This window comes from Gorilla gorilla, chromosome 2 (assembly GCF_029281585.2).
Source record: "Gorilla gorilla gorilla isolate KB3781 chromosome 2, NHGRI_mGorGor1-v2.1_pri, whole genome shotgun sequence".
Lineage (NCBI taxonomy): Eukaryota > Metazoa > Chordata > Mammalia > Primates > Hominidae > Gorilla > Gorilla gorilla.
In genome coordinates, this window is record NC_086017.1 from 213,015,944 (window position 1) to 213,033,818 (window position 17,875).

Genomic DNA, 17,875 nt, shown 5'->3' on the forward strand with positions numbered 1-17,875 from the left:
ATGGTGGTGTAGATATTTCCATGTTCATACAGGAGGCGGTGTAGATATTTCCATGTTTATACAGATTGCAGTGTAGTTATTTCCATGTTAATAGAGATCGCGGTGTAGATATTTCCAAGTTTATAGAGATAGCGTTGTAGATAATTCCATATTTATACAGATGGCGGTGTAGATATGTCCATGTTTGTACAGATGGCGGTGTAGATATTTCCATGTTCATACAGATGGCGGTGTAGATATTTCAAAGTTTATCGAGATAGCGCTTTAGTTATTTCCATATTTATAGAGAAATCTGTGTAGATATTTCCATGTATATTCAGATAGCTGTGTAGATATTTCCATGTTCATGCAGATAGCGGTGTAGATATTTCCATGTTCATCCAGATGCCTGTGTACATATATCCATGTTCATACAGATCGCGGTGAAGATATTTCCATGTTCATACAGATGGTGGTGTAGATATTTCCATGTTCATACAAATGGCGGTGTAGATATTTCCATGTTCATAGAGATGGCGGTGTAGATATTTCCATGTTCATACAAATGGCGGTGTAGATATTTCCATGTTCATAGAGATGGCGGTGTAGATATTTCCATATTTATAGAGATAGCAGTGTAGTTATTTCCATGATTATAGAGATAGCAGTGTAGATATTTCCATTGATATACAGATAGCTGTGTAGATATTTGCATGTTCTTAGAGACAGCGGTGTAGATATTTGCATGTTAATAGAGATAGCGGTGTAGATATTTCCATGTTCATACAGATAGCGGTGTAGATATTTCCACGTTCATACAGATAGCGGTGTAGATATTTCCACGTTCATACAGTTAGCGGTGTAGATATTTCCATGTTCATACAGATGGCGGTGTAGATATTTCGATGTTCATACAGATGGCGGTGTAGATATTTCCATGTTCATACAGATAGCGGTGTAGATATTTCCATGTTCATACAGATATCGGTGTAGATATTTCCATGTTCATACAGATGGCGGTGTAGATATTTCCATGTTCGTCCGGATGGCAGTGTAGATATTTCCATGTTCATACAGGTGGCGGTGTAGATGTTTCCATGTTTATACAGATAGCAGTGTAGTTATTTCCATGTTTATAGAGACAGCTGTGTAGATATTTCCATTGATATACAGATAGCTGTGTAGATATTTGAATGTTCATACAGATAACGGTGTAGATATTTCCATGTTCATAGAGATAGCAGTGTAGATATTTCCATGTTCATACAGTTAGCGGTGTAGATATTTCCATGTTCATACAGATGGCGGTGTACATATTTACATGTTCATACAGATGGCGGTACAGATATTTCCATGTTCGCACAGATGGCAGTGTAGATATTTCCATGTTCATAGAGTTGGCGGTGTAGATATTTCCATGTTTATACATGTAGCGGTGAAGTTATTTCCATGTTTATACAGATAGCGGTGTAGATATTTCCATGTTTATACAGATAGCAGTGTAGATATTTCCATGTTTATAGAGATAGTGTTGTTGATAATTTCAATTTCATACAGAGAGCAGTGTAGATATTTCCAAGTTCATACAGATAGAGGTGTAGATATTTCCACGTTTATAGAGATGGCGGTGTAGATATTTCCATGTTCATACAGAGGACGGTGTAGATATTTCCATGTTTATATGGATGGCGGTGTAGATATTTTCATGTTTACAGAGATGGCGGTGTAGATATTTCCATGTTTACACAGATAGCGGTGTAGACATTTCCATGTTTACACAGATAGCGGTGTGGATATTTCCATGTTTATGCAGATAGCAGTGTAGATATTTCCATGTTTATACAGATAGCGGTGCGGATATTTCCATGTTTATTCAGATAGCGGTGCGGATAATTCCATGTTTATACAGATAGTTGGGCAGATATTTCCATGTTTATACAGATAGCGGTGTAGATATTTCCATCTTTATACAGATGGCGGTGTAGATATGTCCATGATCATACAGATGGCGGTGTAGATATTTCCATGTTCATACAGATGGCGGTGTAGATATTTCGAAGTTTATAGAGATAGCGAGGTAGGTATTTCCATATTTATTGAGAAATCTGTGTAGATATTCCATGTATATTCAGATAGCTGTGTAGAAATTTCCATGTTCATGCAGATTACGGTGTAGATATTTCCATGTTCATCCAGATGCCGGTGTACATATATCCATGTTCATACATATGGCGGTGAAGATATTTCCATGCTCATACAGATGGCGGTGTAGGTATTTCCATGTTCTTACAAATGGCGGTGTAGATATTTCCATGTTCATAGAGATGGCGGTGTAGATATTTCCAGGTTCATACAAAAGGCGGTGTAGATATTTCCATGTTCATAGAGATGGCGGTGTAGATATTTCCATGTTTATACAGATAGCAGTGTAGGTATTTCCATGTTTATAGAGATACCAGTCTGGATATTTCCATTGATATACAGATAGCTATGTAGATATTTCCATGTTCATACAGATAGCGGTGTAGATATTTCCATGTTCATTCAGATAGCGGTGTAGATATTTCCATGTTCATACAGATAGCGGTGTAGATATTTCCATGTTAATACAGATAGCGGTGTAGATATTTCCATGTTCATTCAGATAGCGGTGTAGATATTTCTATGTTCATACAGATAACGGTGTAGATATTTCCATGTTCATACAGACAGCGGTGTAGATATTTCCATGTTCATACAGTTAGCGGTGTAGATATTTCCATGTTCATACAGATGGCGGTGTAGATATTTACATGTTCGTACAGATGGCGGTATAGATATTTCCATGTTCGTACAGATGGCGGTGTAGATATTTCCATGTTCAGAGAGATGGCGGTGTAGATAATTCCATGTTTATGCAGATAGCGGTATAGATATTTCCATGTTTATACAGATGGTGGTGTAGATATTTCCATGTTTATAGAGATGGCGGTCTAGATATTTCCATGTATACAGAGATAGTGGTGTAGTTATTTCCAAGTTTATAGAGACAGCGTTGTAGATATTTCCATGTTTATACAGATAGCGCTGAAGATATTTCCATGTTTATACAGATAGCGGTGTAGATATTTCCATGTTTTACAGATAGCAGTGCAGATATTTCCATGTTTATAGAGATAATGGTGTAGATAATTTCAATTTTATACAGAGAGCAGTGTAGATATTTCCAAGTTCATACAGATAGCGGTGTAGATATTTCCACGTTTATGGAGATGGCGGTGTAGATATTTCCATGTTCATACAGATGGCGGTGTAGATATTTCCATGTTTATAGGGATGGCGGTGTAGATATTTTCATGTTTACACAGATGGCGGTGTAGATATTTCCATATTTATAGAGAAATCTGTGTAGATATTAACATGTATATTCAGATAGCTGTGTAGATATTTCCATGTTCATGCAGATAGCGGTGTAGATATTTCCATGTTCATCCAGATGCCTGTGTACATATATCCATGTTCATACAGATGGCGGTGAAGATATTTCCATGTATATACAGATGGTGGTGTAGATATTTCCATGTTCATACAAATGGCGGTGTAGATATTTCAATGTTCATAGAGATGGCGGTGTAGATATTTCCATGTTCATACAAATGGCGGTGTAGATATTTCCATGTTCATAGAGATGGCGGTGTAGATATTTCCATATTTATAGAGATAGCAGTGTACTTATTTCCATGTTTATAGAGATAGCAGTGTAGATATTTCCATTGATATAGAGATAGCTGTGTAGATATTTGCATGTTCATAGAGATAGCGGTGTAGATATTTGCATGTTCATAGAGATAGCGGTGTAGATATTTCCATGTTCATACAGAGAGCGGTGTAGATATTTCCATGTTCATACAGATAGCGGTGTAGATATTTCCACTTTCATACAGTTAGCGGTGTAGATATTTCCATGTTCATACAGATGGCGGTGTAGATATTTACATGTTCATACAGATGGCGGTGTAGATATTTCCATGTTCATACAGATAGCGGTGTAGATATTTCCACGTTTATAGAGATAGCGGTGTGGATATTTCCATGTTCATACAGAGGACGGTGTAGATATTTCGATGTTTATAGAGATAGCGATGTAGTTATTTCCATATTTATAGAGAAATTTGTGTAGGTATTTCCATGTATATTCAGATAGCTGTGTATATATTTCCATGTTCATGCAGATTACGGTGTAGATATTTCCATGTTCATCCAGATGCCGGTGTGCATATATCCATGTTCATACAAATGGCGGAGAAGATATTTCCATGCTCATACAGATGGCGGTGTAGGTATTTCCATGTTCATACAAATGGCGGTGCAGATATTTCCATGTTCATAGAGATGGCGGTGTATATATTTCCAGGTTCATACAAATGGCGGTGTAGATATTTCCATGTTCATAGAGATGGCGGTGTAGATATTTCCATGTTTATACAGATAGCAGTGTAGTTATTTCCATGTTTATAGAGATACCAGTCTGGATATTTCCATTGATATACAGATAGCTGTGTAGATATTTGCATGTTCATACAGATAGCGGTGTAGATATTTCCATGTTCATACAGATAGCGGTGTAGATATTTCCACGTTTATAGAGATGGCGGTGTAGATATTTCCATGTTCATACAGAGCACGGTGTACATATTTCCATGTTTATAGGGATGGCGGTGTAGATATTTTCATGTTTACACAGATGGCGGTGTAGATATTTCCATGTTTACACAGATAGCGGTGTAGACATTTCCATGTTTACACAGATAGCGGTGTGGATATTTCCATGTTTATTCAGATAGCGGTGCGGATATTTCCATGTTTATACAGATAGTTGGGCAGATATTTCCATGTTTATACAGATAGCGGTGTAGATATTTCCATCTTAATACAGATGGCGGTGTAGATATGTCCATGATCGTACAGATGGCGGTGTAGATATTTCCATGTTCATACAGATGGCGGTGTAGATATTTCGATGTTTATAGAGATAGGGATGTAGTTATTCCCATATTTATAGAGAAATCTGTGTAGATATTTCCATGTATATTCAGATAGCTGTGTAGATATTTCCATGTTCAAGCAGATTACGGTGTAGATATTTCCATGTTCATCCAGATGCTGGTGTACATATATCCATGTTCATACAAATGGCGGAGAAGATATTTCCATGCTCATACAGATGGCGGTGTAGGTATTTCCATGTTCATACAAATGGCGGTGCAGATATTTCCATGTTCATAGAGATGGCGGTGTAGATATTTCCAGGTTCATACAAATGGCGTTGTAGATATTTCCATGTTCATAGAGATGGCGGTGTAGATATTTCCATGTTTATACAGATAGCAGTGTAGTTATTTCCATGTTTATAGAGATACCAGTCTGGATATTTCCATTGATATACAGATAGCTGTGTAGATATTTGCATGTTCATACAGATAGCGGTGTAGATATTTCCATGTTCATACAGATAGCGGTGTAGATATTTCCATGTTCATACAGATAGCGGTGTAGATATTTCCATGTTCATAGAGATACCGGTGTAGATATTTCCATGTTAATACAGATAGCGGTGTACATATTTCCATGTTCATACCAATAGCGGTGTAGACATTTCCATGTTCATACAGATGGTGGTGTAGATATTTACATGTTCATACAGATGGCGGTGTCGTTATTTCCATGTTCATACAGATAGCGGTGTAGATATTTCCATGTTCACACCAATAGCGGTGTAGACATTTCCATGTTCATATATTTAGCGGTGTAGATATTTCCATGTTCATACAGATGGCGAATATATTTCCATGTTCATGCAGATAGCGGTGTAGATATTTCCATGTTCATACAGTTAGCGGTGTAGATATTTCCATGTTCATACAGATGGCGGTATAGATATTTCCACGTTTATACAGATGGTGGTGTAGATATTTCCATGTTCATACAGGAGGCGGTGTAGATATTTCCATGTTTATACAGATTGCAGTGTAGTTATTTCCATGTTAATAGAGATCGCGGTGTAGATATTTCCAAGTTTATAGAGATAGCGTTGTAGATAATTCCATATTTATACAGATGGCGGTGTAGATATGTCCATGTTTGTACAGATGGCGGTGTAGATATTTCCATGTTCATACAGATGGCGGTGTAGATATTTCAAAGTTTATCGAGATAGCGCTTTAGTTATTTCCATATTTATAGAGAAATCTGTGTAGATATTTCCATGTATATTCAGATAGCTGTGTAGATATTTCCATGTTCATGCAGATAGCGGTGTAGATATTTCCATGTTCATCCAGATGCCTGTGTACATATATCCATGTTCATACAGATCGCGGTGAAGATATTTCCATGTTCATACAGATGGTGGTGTAGATATTTCCATGTTCATACAAATGGCGGTGTAGATATTTCCATGTTCATAGAGATGGCGGTGTAGATATTTCCATGTTCATACAAATGGCGGTGTAGATATTTCCATGTTCATAGAGATGGCGGTGTAGATATTTCCATATTTATAGAGATAGCAGTGTAGTTATTTCCATGATTATAGAGATAGCAGTGTAGATATTTCCATTGATATACAGATAGCTGTGTAGATATTTGCATGTTCTTAGAGACAGCGGTGTAGATATTTGCATGTTAATAGAGATAGCGGTGTAGATATTTCCATGTTCATACAGATAGCGGTGTAGATATTTCCACGTTCATACAGATAGCGGTGTAGATATTTCCACGTTCATACAGTTAGCGGTGTAGATATTTCCATGTTCATACAGATGGCGGTGTAGATATTTCCATGTTCATACAGATGGCGGTGTAGATATTTCCATGTTCATACAGATAGCGGTGTAGATATTTCCATGTTCATACAGATATCGGTGTAGATATTTCCATGTTCATACAGATGGCGGTGTAGATATTTCCATGTTCGTCCGGATGGCAGTGTAGATATTTCCATGTTCATACAGGTGGCGGTGTAGATGTTTCCATGTTTATACAGATAGCAGTGTAGTTATTTCCATGTTTATAGAGACAGCTGTGTAGATATTTCCATTGATATACAGATAGCTGTGTAGATATTTGAATGTTCATACAGATAACGGTGTAGATATTTCCATGTTCATAGAGATAGCAGTGTAGATATTTCCATGTTCATACAGTTAGCGGTGTAGATATTTCCATGTTCATACAGATGGCGGTGTACATATTTACATGTTCATACAGATGGCGGTACAGATATTTCCATTTTCGCACAGATGGCAGTGTAGATATTTCCATGTTCATAGAGTTGGCGGTGTAGATATTTCCATGTTTATACATGTAGCGGTGAAGTTATTTCCATGTTTATACAGATAGCGGTGTAGATATTTCCATGTTTATACAGATAGCAGTGTAGATATTTCCATGTTTATAGAGATAGTGTTGTTGATAATTTCAATTTCATACAGAGAGCAGTGTAGATATTTCCAAGTTCATACAGATAGCGGTGTAGATATTTCCACGTTTATAGAGATGGCGGTGTAGATATTTCCATGTTCATACAGAGGACGGTGTAGATATTTCCATGTTTATATGGATGGCGGTGTAGATATTTTCATGTTTACAGAGATGGCGGTGTAGATATTTCCATGTTTACACAGATAGCGGTGTAGACATTTCCATGTTTACACAGATAGCGGTGTGGATATTTCCATGTTTATGCAGATAGCAGTGTAGATATTTCCATGTTTATACAGATAGCGGTGCGGATATTTCCATGTTTATTCAGATAGCGGTGCGGATATTTCCATGTTTATACAGATAGTTGGGCAGATATTTCCATGTTTATACAGATAGCGGTGTAGATATTTCCATCTTTATACAGATGGCGGTGTAGATATGTCCATGATCATACAGATGGCGGTGTAGATATTTCCATGTTCATACAGATGGCGGTGTAGATATTTCGAAGTTTATAGAGATAGCGAGGTAGTTATTTCCATATTTATTGAGAAATCTGTGTAGATATTCCATGTATATTCAGATAGCTGTGTAGAAATTTCCATGTTCATGCAGATTACGGTGTAGATATTTCCATGTTCATCCAGATGCCGGTGTACATATATCCATGTTCATACATATGGCGGTGAAGATATTTCCATGCTCATACAGATGGCGGTGTAGGTATTTCCATGTTCTTACAAATGGCGGTGTAGATATTTCCATGTTCATAGAGATGGCGGTGTAGATATTTCCAGGTTCATACAAAAGGCGGTGTAGATATTTCCATGTTCATAGAGATGGCGGTGTAGATATTTCCATGTTTATACAGATAGCAGTGTAGGTATTTCCATGTTTATAGAGATACCAGTCTGGATATTTCCATTGATATACAGATAGCTATGTAGATATTTCCATGTTCATACAGATAGCGGTGTAGATATTTCCATGTTCATTCAGATAGCGGTGTAGATATTTCCATGTTCATACAGATAGCGGTGTAGATATTTCCATGTTAATACAGATAGCGGTGTAGATATTTCCATGTTCATTCAGATAGCGGTGTAGATATTTCTATGTTCATACAGATAACGGTGTAGATATTTCCATGTTCATACAGACAGCGGTGTAGATATTTCCATGTTCATACAGTTAGCGGTGTAGATATTTCCATGTTCATACAGATGGCGGTGTAGATATTTACATGTTCGTACAGATGGCGGTATAGATATTTCCATGTTCGTACAGATGGCGGTGTAGATATTTCCATGTTCAGAGAGATGGCGGTGTAGATAATTCCATGTTTATGCAGATAGCGGTATAGATATTTCCATGTTTATACAGATGGTGGTGTAGATATTTCCATGTTTATAGAGATGGCGGTCTAGATATTTCCATGTTTACAGAGACAGTGGTGTAGTTATTTCCAAGTTTATAGAGACAGCATTGTAGATATTTCCATGTTTATACAGATTGCGGTGAAGATATTTCCATGTTTATACAGATAGCGGTTTAGATATTTCCATGTTTATACAGATAGCAGTGTAGATATTTCCATGTTTATAGAGATAATGGTGTAGATAATTTCAATTTTATACAGAGAGCAGTGTAGATATTTCCAAGTTCATACAGATAGCGGTGTAGATATTTCCACGATTATAGAGACGGCGGTGTAGATATTTCCATGTTCATACAGATGGCGGTGTAGATATTTCCATGTTTAGAGGGATGGCGGTGTAGATATTTTCATGTTTACACAGATGGCGGTGTAGATATTTCCCTGTTTACACAGATAGCGGTGTAGACATTTCCATGTTTACACAGATAGCGGTGTGGATATTTCCATGTTTAGGCAGATAGCAGTGTAGATATTTCCATGTTCATACAGATGGCGGTGTAGATATTTCAAAGTTTATCGAGATAGCGCTGTAGTTATTTTCATATTTATAGAGAAATCTGTGTAGATATTTCCATGTATATTCAGATAGCTGTGTAGATATTTCCATGTTCATGCAGATAGCGGTGTAGATATTTCCATGTTCATCCAGATGCCTGTGTACATATATCCATGTTCATACAGATGGCGGTGAATATATTTCCATGTTCATACAGATGGTGGTGTAGATATTTCCATGTTCATACAAATGGCGGTGTAGATATTTCCATGTTCATAGAGATGGCGGTGTAGATATTTCCATGTTCATACAAATGGCGGTGTAGATATTTCCGTGTTCATAGAGATGGCGGTGTAGATATTTCCATGTTTATACAGATAGCAGTGTAGGTATTTCCATGTTTATAGAGATACCAGTCTGGATATTTCCATTGATATACAGATAGCTGTGTAGATATTTCCATGTTCATATAGAGAGCGGTGTAGATATTTCCATGTTCATACAGATAGCGGTGTAGATATTTCCATGTTCATTCAGATAGCGGTGTAGATATTTCCATGTTCATACAGATAGTGGTGTAGATATTTCCATGTTAATACAGATAGCGGTGTAGATATTTCCATGTTCATACAGATAGCGGTTTAGATATTTCCATGTTCATACCAATAGCGGTGTAGTCATTTCCATGTTCGTACATTTAGCGGTGTGGATATTTCTATGTTCATACAGATAACGGTGTAGATATTTCCATGTTCATACAGTTAGCGGTGTAGATATTTCCATGTTCATACAGATGGCGGTGTAGATTTTTACATGTTCATACAGATGGCGGTATAGGTATTTCCATGTTCGTAAAGATGGCGGTGTAGATATTTCCATGTTCATAGAGATGGCGGTGTAGATAATTCCATGTTTATGCAGATAGCGGTATAGATATTTCCATGTTCATACAGAGGACGGTGTAGATATTTCCATGTTTGTTGGGATGGCGGTGTAGATATTTTCATGTTTACACAGATGGCGGTGTAGATATTTCCATGTTTACACAGATAGCGGTGTAGACATTTCCATGTTTACACAGATAGCGGTGTGGATATTTCCATGTTTATTCAGATAGCAGTGTAGATATTTCCATGTTTATAGAGACAGCGTTGTAGATATTTCCATGTTTATACAGATAGCCGTGAAGGTATTTCCATGTTTATACAGATAGCGGTGTAGACATTTCCATGTTTATACAGATAGCAGTGTAGATATTTCCATGTTTATAGAGATAGTGGTGTAGATAATTTCAATTTTATACAGAGAGCATTGTAGATATTTCCATGTTCATACAGATGGCGGTGCAGATATTTCCATGTTTATACGGATGGCGGTATAGAAATTTTCATGTTTACAAAGATGGTGGTGTAGATATTTCCATGTTTACAGAGATAGCGGTGTAGACATTTCCATGTTTACACACATAGCAGTGTAGATATTTCCATGTTTATACAGATAGCGGTGCGGATATTTCCATGTTTATAGAGATAGTGGTGTAGATAATTTCAATTTTATACCGAGAGCAGTGTACATATTTCCAAGTTCATACAGATAGCGATGTATATATTTCCACGTTTATAGAGATGGCGGTGTAGATATTTCCATGTTCATACAGATGGCGGTGTAGATATTTCCATGTTCATACAAATGGCGGTGTAGATATTTCCATGTTCATAGAGATGGCGGTGTAGATATTTCCATGTTCGTACGGATGGCAGTGTAGATATTTCCATCTTCATACAGGTGGCGGTGTAGATATTTCCATGTTTATACAGATAGCAGTGTAGTTATTTCCATGTTAACAGAGATAGCGGTGTAGATATTTCCATTGATATATAGATAGCTGTGTAGATATTTGCATGTTCATACAGATAGCTGTGTAGATATTTCCATGTTTGTACAGATAGCGGTGTAGCTATTTCCATGTTCATACAGATAGCGGTGTAGATATTTCTATGTTCATACAGATAACGGTGTAGATATTTCCATGTTCATACAGACAGCGGTGTAGATATTTCCATGTTCATACAGTTAGCAGTGTAGATATTTCCATGTTCATACAGATGGCGGTGTAGATATTTACTTTTTCATACAGAGGGCGGTATAGATATTTCCATGTTCGTACAGATGGCGGTGTAGATATTTCCATGTTCATAGAGATGGCGGTGTAGATAATTCCATGTTTATGCAGATAGCGGTATAGATATTTCCATGTTTATACAGATGGTGTTGTAGATATTTCCATGTTTATAGAGATGGCGGTCTAGATATTTCCATGTTTACAGAGATAGTGGTGTAGTTATTTCCAAGTTTATAGAGACAGCATTGTAGATATTTCCATGTTTATACAGATAGCGGTGAAGATATTTCCATGTTTATACAGATAGCGGTTTAGATATTTCCATGTTTATACAGATAGCAGTGTAGATATTTCCATGTTTATAGAGATAATGGTGTAGATAATTTCAATTTTATACAGAGAGCAGTGTAGATATTTCCAAGTTCATACAGATTGCGGTGTAGATATTTCCACGTTTATAGAGATGGCGGTGTAGATATTTCCATATTCATACAGATGGCGGTGTAAATATTTCCATGTTTAGAGGGATGGCGGTGTAGATATTTTCATGTTTACACAGATGGCGGTGTAGATATTTCCCTGTTTACACAGATAGCGGTGTAGACATTTCCATGTTTACACAGATAGCGGTGTGGATATTTCCATGTTTATGCAGATAGCAGTGTAGATATTTCCATGTTTATACAGATAGCGGTGCGGATATTTCCATGTTTATGCAGATAGCGGTGTAGATATTTCCATGTTTATACAGATAGCGGTGCGGGTATTTTCATGTTTATACAGATAGTGGTGCAGATATTTCCATGTTTATAAAGATAGCAGTGTAGATATTTCCATCTTAATACAGATGTCGGTGTAGATATGTCCAAGTTAGTACAGATGGCGGTGTAGATATTTGCATGTTCATACAGATGGCGGTGTAGATATTTCGAAGTTTATAGAGATAGCGCTGTAGTTATTTCCATATTTATATACAAATCTGTGTAGATATTTCCATGTATATGCAGATAGCTGTGTAGATATTTCCATGTTCATGCAGATAGCGGTGTAGATATTTCCATGTTCATCCAGATGCCGGTGTAGATATATCCATGTTCATACAGATGGCGTTGTAGATATTTCCATGTTCATACAGATGGCGGTGTAGATTTTCCATGTTTATAGAGATGGCGATGTAGATATTTTCATGTTTACACAGATGGCGGTGTAGATATTTCCATATTTACACAGATAGTGGTGTAGACATTTCAATGTTTACACAGTTAGCGGGGTGGATATTTCCATGTTTATGCAGATAGCGGTGTAGATATTTCCATGTTTATGCAGATAGCGGTGCGGGTATTTTCATGTTTATACAGATAGTGGTGCAGATATTTCCATGTTTATAAAGATAGCAGTGTAGATATTTCCATCTTAATACAGATGTCGGTGTAGATATGTCCATGTTCGTACAGATGGCGGTGTAGATATTTCCATGTTCATTCAGATGGCGGTGTAGATATTTCGAAGTTTATAGAGATAGCGCTGTAGTTATTTCCATATTTATAGAGAAATCTGTGTAGATATTTCCATGTATATGCAGATAGCTGTGTAGATATTTCCATGTTCATGCAGATAGTGGTTTAGATATTTCCATGTTCATCCAGATGCCGGTGTAGATATTTGCATGTTCATACAGATAGCGGTGTAGATATTTCCATGTTCATACAGATAGCGGTGTAGATATTTCCATGTTCATACAGAGAGCTTTGTAGATATTTCCATGTTTATACAAATAGCGGTGTGGATATTTCCATGTTCATACAGATAGCGGTGTAGGTATTTCCATGTTCTTACAGTTAGCGGTGTAGATATTACCATGTTCATACAAACGGCGGTGTAGATATTTCCATGTTCATACAGATGGCAGTGTAGATATTTCCATGTTCACACAGGTGGCGGTGTAGATATTTCCATGTTTATACAGATTGCAGTGTAGTTATTTCCATGTTTATAGAGATAGCAGTGTAGATATTTCCATTCATATACAGATAGCTGTGTAGATATTTGCATGTTCATACAGATAGCGGTGTAGATATTTCCATGTTCATACAGATAGTGGTGTAGATATTTCCGTGTTTATACAGATAGTGGTGCGGATATTTCCATGTTTATAAAGATAGTTGGGCAGATATTTCCATGTTCATCCAGATGCCGGTGTAGATATATCCATGTTCATACAGATGGGAGTTAAGATATTTCCATGTTCATACAGATGGCGGTGTAGATATTTCCATGTTCATACAAATGGCGGTGCAGATATTTCCATGTTCATAGAGATGGCGGTGTAGATATTTCCATGTACATACAAATGGCGGTGTAGATATTTCCATGTTCGTACAGATGGCGGTGCAGATATTTCCATGTTCATACAGTTAGCCGTGTAGATATTTCCATGTTCATACAGAGGGCGGTGTAGATATTTACATGTTCATACAGATGGCGGTGTAGATATTTCCATATTCATATGGATGGCGGTGTAGATATTTCCATGTTCATACAGTTGGCGGTGTAGATATTTCCATGTTTATACAGATAGCAGTGTAGTTATTTCCATGTTTATAGAGATAGCAGTGTAGATATTTCCATTGATATACAGATAGCTGTGTAGATATTTGCATGTTCGTACAGATAGCAGTGAAGATATTTCCATGTTCATACAGAGAGCGGTGTAGATATTTCCATGTTCACACAGATAGCGGTGTAGTTATCTCCATGTTCATACGGAGAGCGGTGTAGATATTTCCATGTTCACACAGATAGCTCTGTAGATATTTGTATGTTCATACAGAGAGCGGTGTAGATATTTCCATGTTCATATAGATAGCGGTGTAGATATTTCCATGTTCATAGACATGGCGGTGTAGATATTTCCATGTTTATACAGATAGCAGTGTAGTTATTTCCATGTTTATAGAGACAGCAGTGCAGATATTTCCATTGATAAACAGATAGCTGTGTAGATATTTGCATGTTCATACACATAGCGGTATAGGTATTTCCATGTTCATACAGATAGCGGTGTAGATATTTCCATGTTCATACAGATGGCGGTGTAGATATTTACATGTCCATAGAGATGGCGGTGTAGATATTTACATGTTTATGCAGATAGCGGTATGGATATTTCCATTTTTATACAGATGGTGGTGTAGATATTTCCATGTTTAAAGAGATGGCGGTCTAGATATTTCCATGTTTATAGAGATAGTAGTGTAGTTATTTCCAAGTTTATAGAGACAGCGTTGTAGATATTTCCATGTTTATACAGATAGCGGTGAAGATATTTCCATGTTTATACAGATAGCTTTGTAGATATTTCCATGTTTATACAGATAGCAGTGTAGATATTTCCATGTTTATAGAGATAGTGATGTAGATAATTCCAATTTTATACAGATAGCAGTGTAGATATTTCCAAGTTCATACAGATAGCGGTGTAGATATTTCCACGTTTATAGAGATGGCGTTGTAGATATTTCCATGTTCATACAGATGGCGGTGTAGATACTTCCATGTTTATAGAGATGGCGGTGTAGATATTTTCATGTTTACACAGATGGCGGTGTAGATATTTCCATATTTACACAGATAGCGGTGAGGACATTTCCATGTTTGCACATATAGCGGTGTGGATATTTCAATGTTTATGCAGATAGCGGTGTAGATATTTCCATGTTTATACAGATAACGGTGCTGATATTTCCATGTTTATACAGATAGTGGTGCAGGTATTTCCATGTTTATAAAGATAGCGGTGTAGATATTTCCAGCTTAATACAGATGTCAGTGTAGATATGTCCATGTTCGTACAGATGGCGGTGTAGATATTTCCATGTTCATCCAGATGCCGGTGTACATATTTCCATGTTCATACAGATGGCGGTGAAGATATTTCCATGTTCATAGAGATGGCAGAGTAGATATTTCCATGTTCATACAAATGGCGGTTTAGATATTTCCATGTTCATAGAGATGGTGGTGTAGATATTTCCATGTTTATACAGATAGCAGTGTAGATATTTCCATGTTTATAGAGATACCAGTGTGGATATTTCCATTGATATACAGATAGCTGTGTAGATATTTGCAATTTCATACAGAGAGTGGTGTAGATATTTCCATGTTCATACAGATAGCGGTGTAGATATTTCCATGTTCATACAGAGAGCGGTGTAGATATTTCCATGTTCATACAGATAGCGTTGTAGGTATTTCCATGTTCATACAGATAGCGGTGTAGATATTTCCATGGTCATACAGTTAGCGGTGTAGATATTTCCATGTACATACAAATGGCGGTGTAGATATTTCCATGTTCGTACAGATGGCGGTGCAGATATTTCCATGTTCATACAGTTAGCCGTGTAGATATTTCCATGTTCATACAGAGGGCGGTGTAGATATTTACATGTTCATACAGATGGCAGTGTAGATATTTCCATATTCATATGGATGGCGGTGTAGATATTTCCATGTTCATACAGTTGGCGGTGTAGATATTTCCATGTTTATACAGATAGCAGTGTAGTTATTTCCATGTTTATAGAGATAGCAGTGTAGATATTTCCATTGATATACAGATAGCTGTGTAGATATTTGCATGTTCGTACAGATAGCAGTGAAGATATTTCCATGTTCATACAGAGAACGGTGTAGATATTTCCATGTTCACACAGATAGCGGTGTAGTTATTTCCATGTTCATACGGAGAGCGGTGTAGATATTTCCATGTTCACACAGATAGCTCTGTAGATATTTGTATGTTCATACAGAGAGCGGTGTAGATATTTCCATGTTCATATAGATAGCGGTGTAGATATTTCCATGTTCATAGAGATGGCGGTGTAGATATTTCCATGTTTATACAGATAGCAGTGTAGTTATTTCCATGTTTATAGAGACAGCAGTGCAGATATTTCCATTGATAAACAGATAGCTGTGTAGATATTTGCATGTTCATACACATAGCGGTATAGGTATTTCCATGTTCATACAGATAGCGGTGTAGATATTTCCATGTTCATACAGATGGCGGTGTAGATATTTACATGTCCATAGAGATGGCGGTGTAGATATTTACATGTTTATGCAGATAGCGGTATGGATATTTCCATTTTTATACTGATGGTGGTGTAGATATTTCCATGTTTATACAGATGGCGGTCTAGATATTTCCATGTTTATAGAGATAGTAGTGTAGTTATTTCCAAGTTTATAGAGACAGCGTTGTAGATATTTCCATGTTTATACAGATAGCGGTGAAGATATTTCCATGTTTATACAGATAGCTTTGTAGATATTTCCATGTTTATACAGATAGCAGTGTAGATATTTCCATGTTTATAGAGATAGTGATGTAGATAATTCCAATTTTATACAGATAGCAGTGTAGATATTTCCAAGTTCATACAGAAAGCGGTGTAGATATTTCCACGTTTATAGAGATGGCGTTGTAGATATTTCCATGTTCATACAGATGGCGGTGTAGATACTTCCATGTTTATAGAGATGGCGGTGTAGATATTTTCATGTTTACGCAGATGGCGGTGTAGATATTTCCATATTTACACAGATAGCGGTGAGGACATTTCCATGTTTACACATATACCGGTGTGGATATTTCCATGTTTATGCAGATAGCGGTGTAGATATTTCCATGTTTATACAGATAGCGGTGCTGATATTTCCATGTTTATACAGATAGTGGTGCAGGTATTTCCATGTTTATAAAGATAGCGGTGTAGATATTTCCATCTGAATACAGATGTCAGTGTAGATATGTCCATGTTCGTACAGATGGCGGTGTAGATATTTCCATGTTCATCCAGATGCCGGTGTACATATTTCCATGTTCATACAGATGGCGGTGACGATATTTCCATGTTCATAGAGATGGCGGAGTAGATATTTCCATGTTCATACAAATGGCGGTTTAGATATTTCCATGTTCATAGAGATGGTGGTGTAGATATTTCCATGTTTATACAGATAGCAGTGTAGATATTTCCATGTTTATAGAGATACCAGTGTGGATATTTCCATTGATATACAGATAGCTGTGTAGATATTTGCAATTTCATACAGAGAGTGGTGTAGATATTTCCATGTTCATACAGATAGCGGTGTAGATATTTCCATGTTCATACAGAGAGCGGTGTAGATATTTCCATGTTCATACAGATAGCGTTGTAGGTATTTCCATGTTCATACAGATAGCGGTGTAGATATTTCCATGGTCATACAGTTAACGGTGTAGATATTTCCATGTTCATACAGATGGCGTTGTAGATATTTACATGTTCATACAGATTGCGGTGTAGATATTTCCATGTTC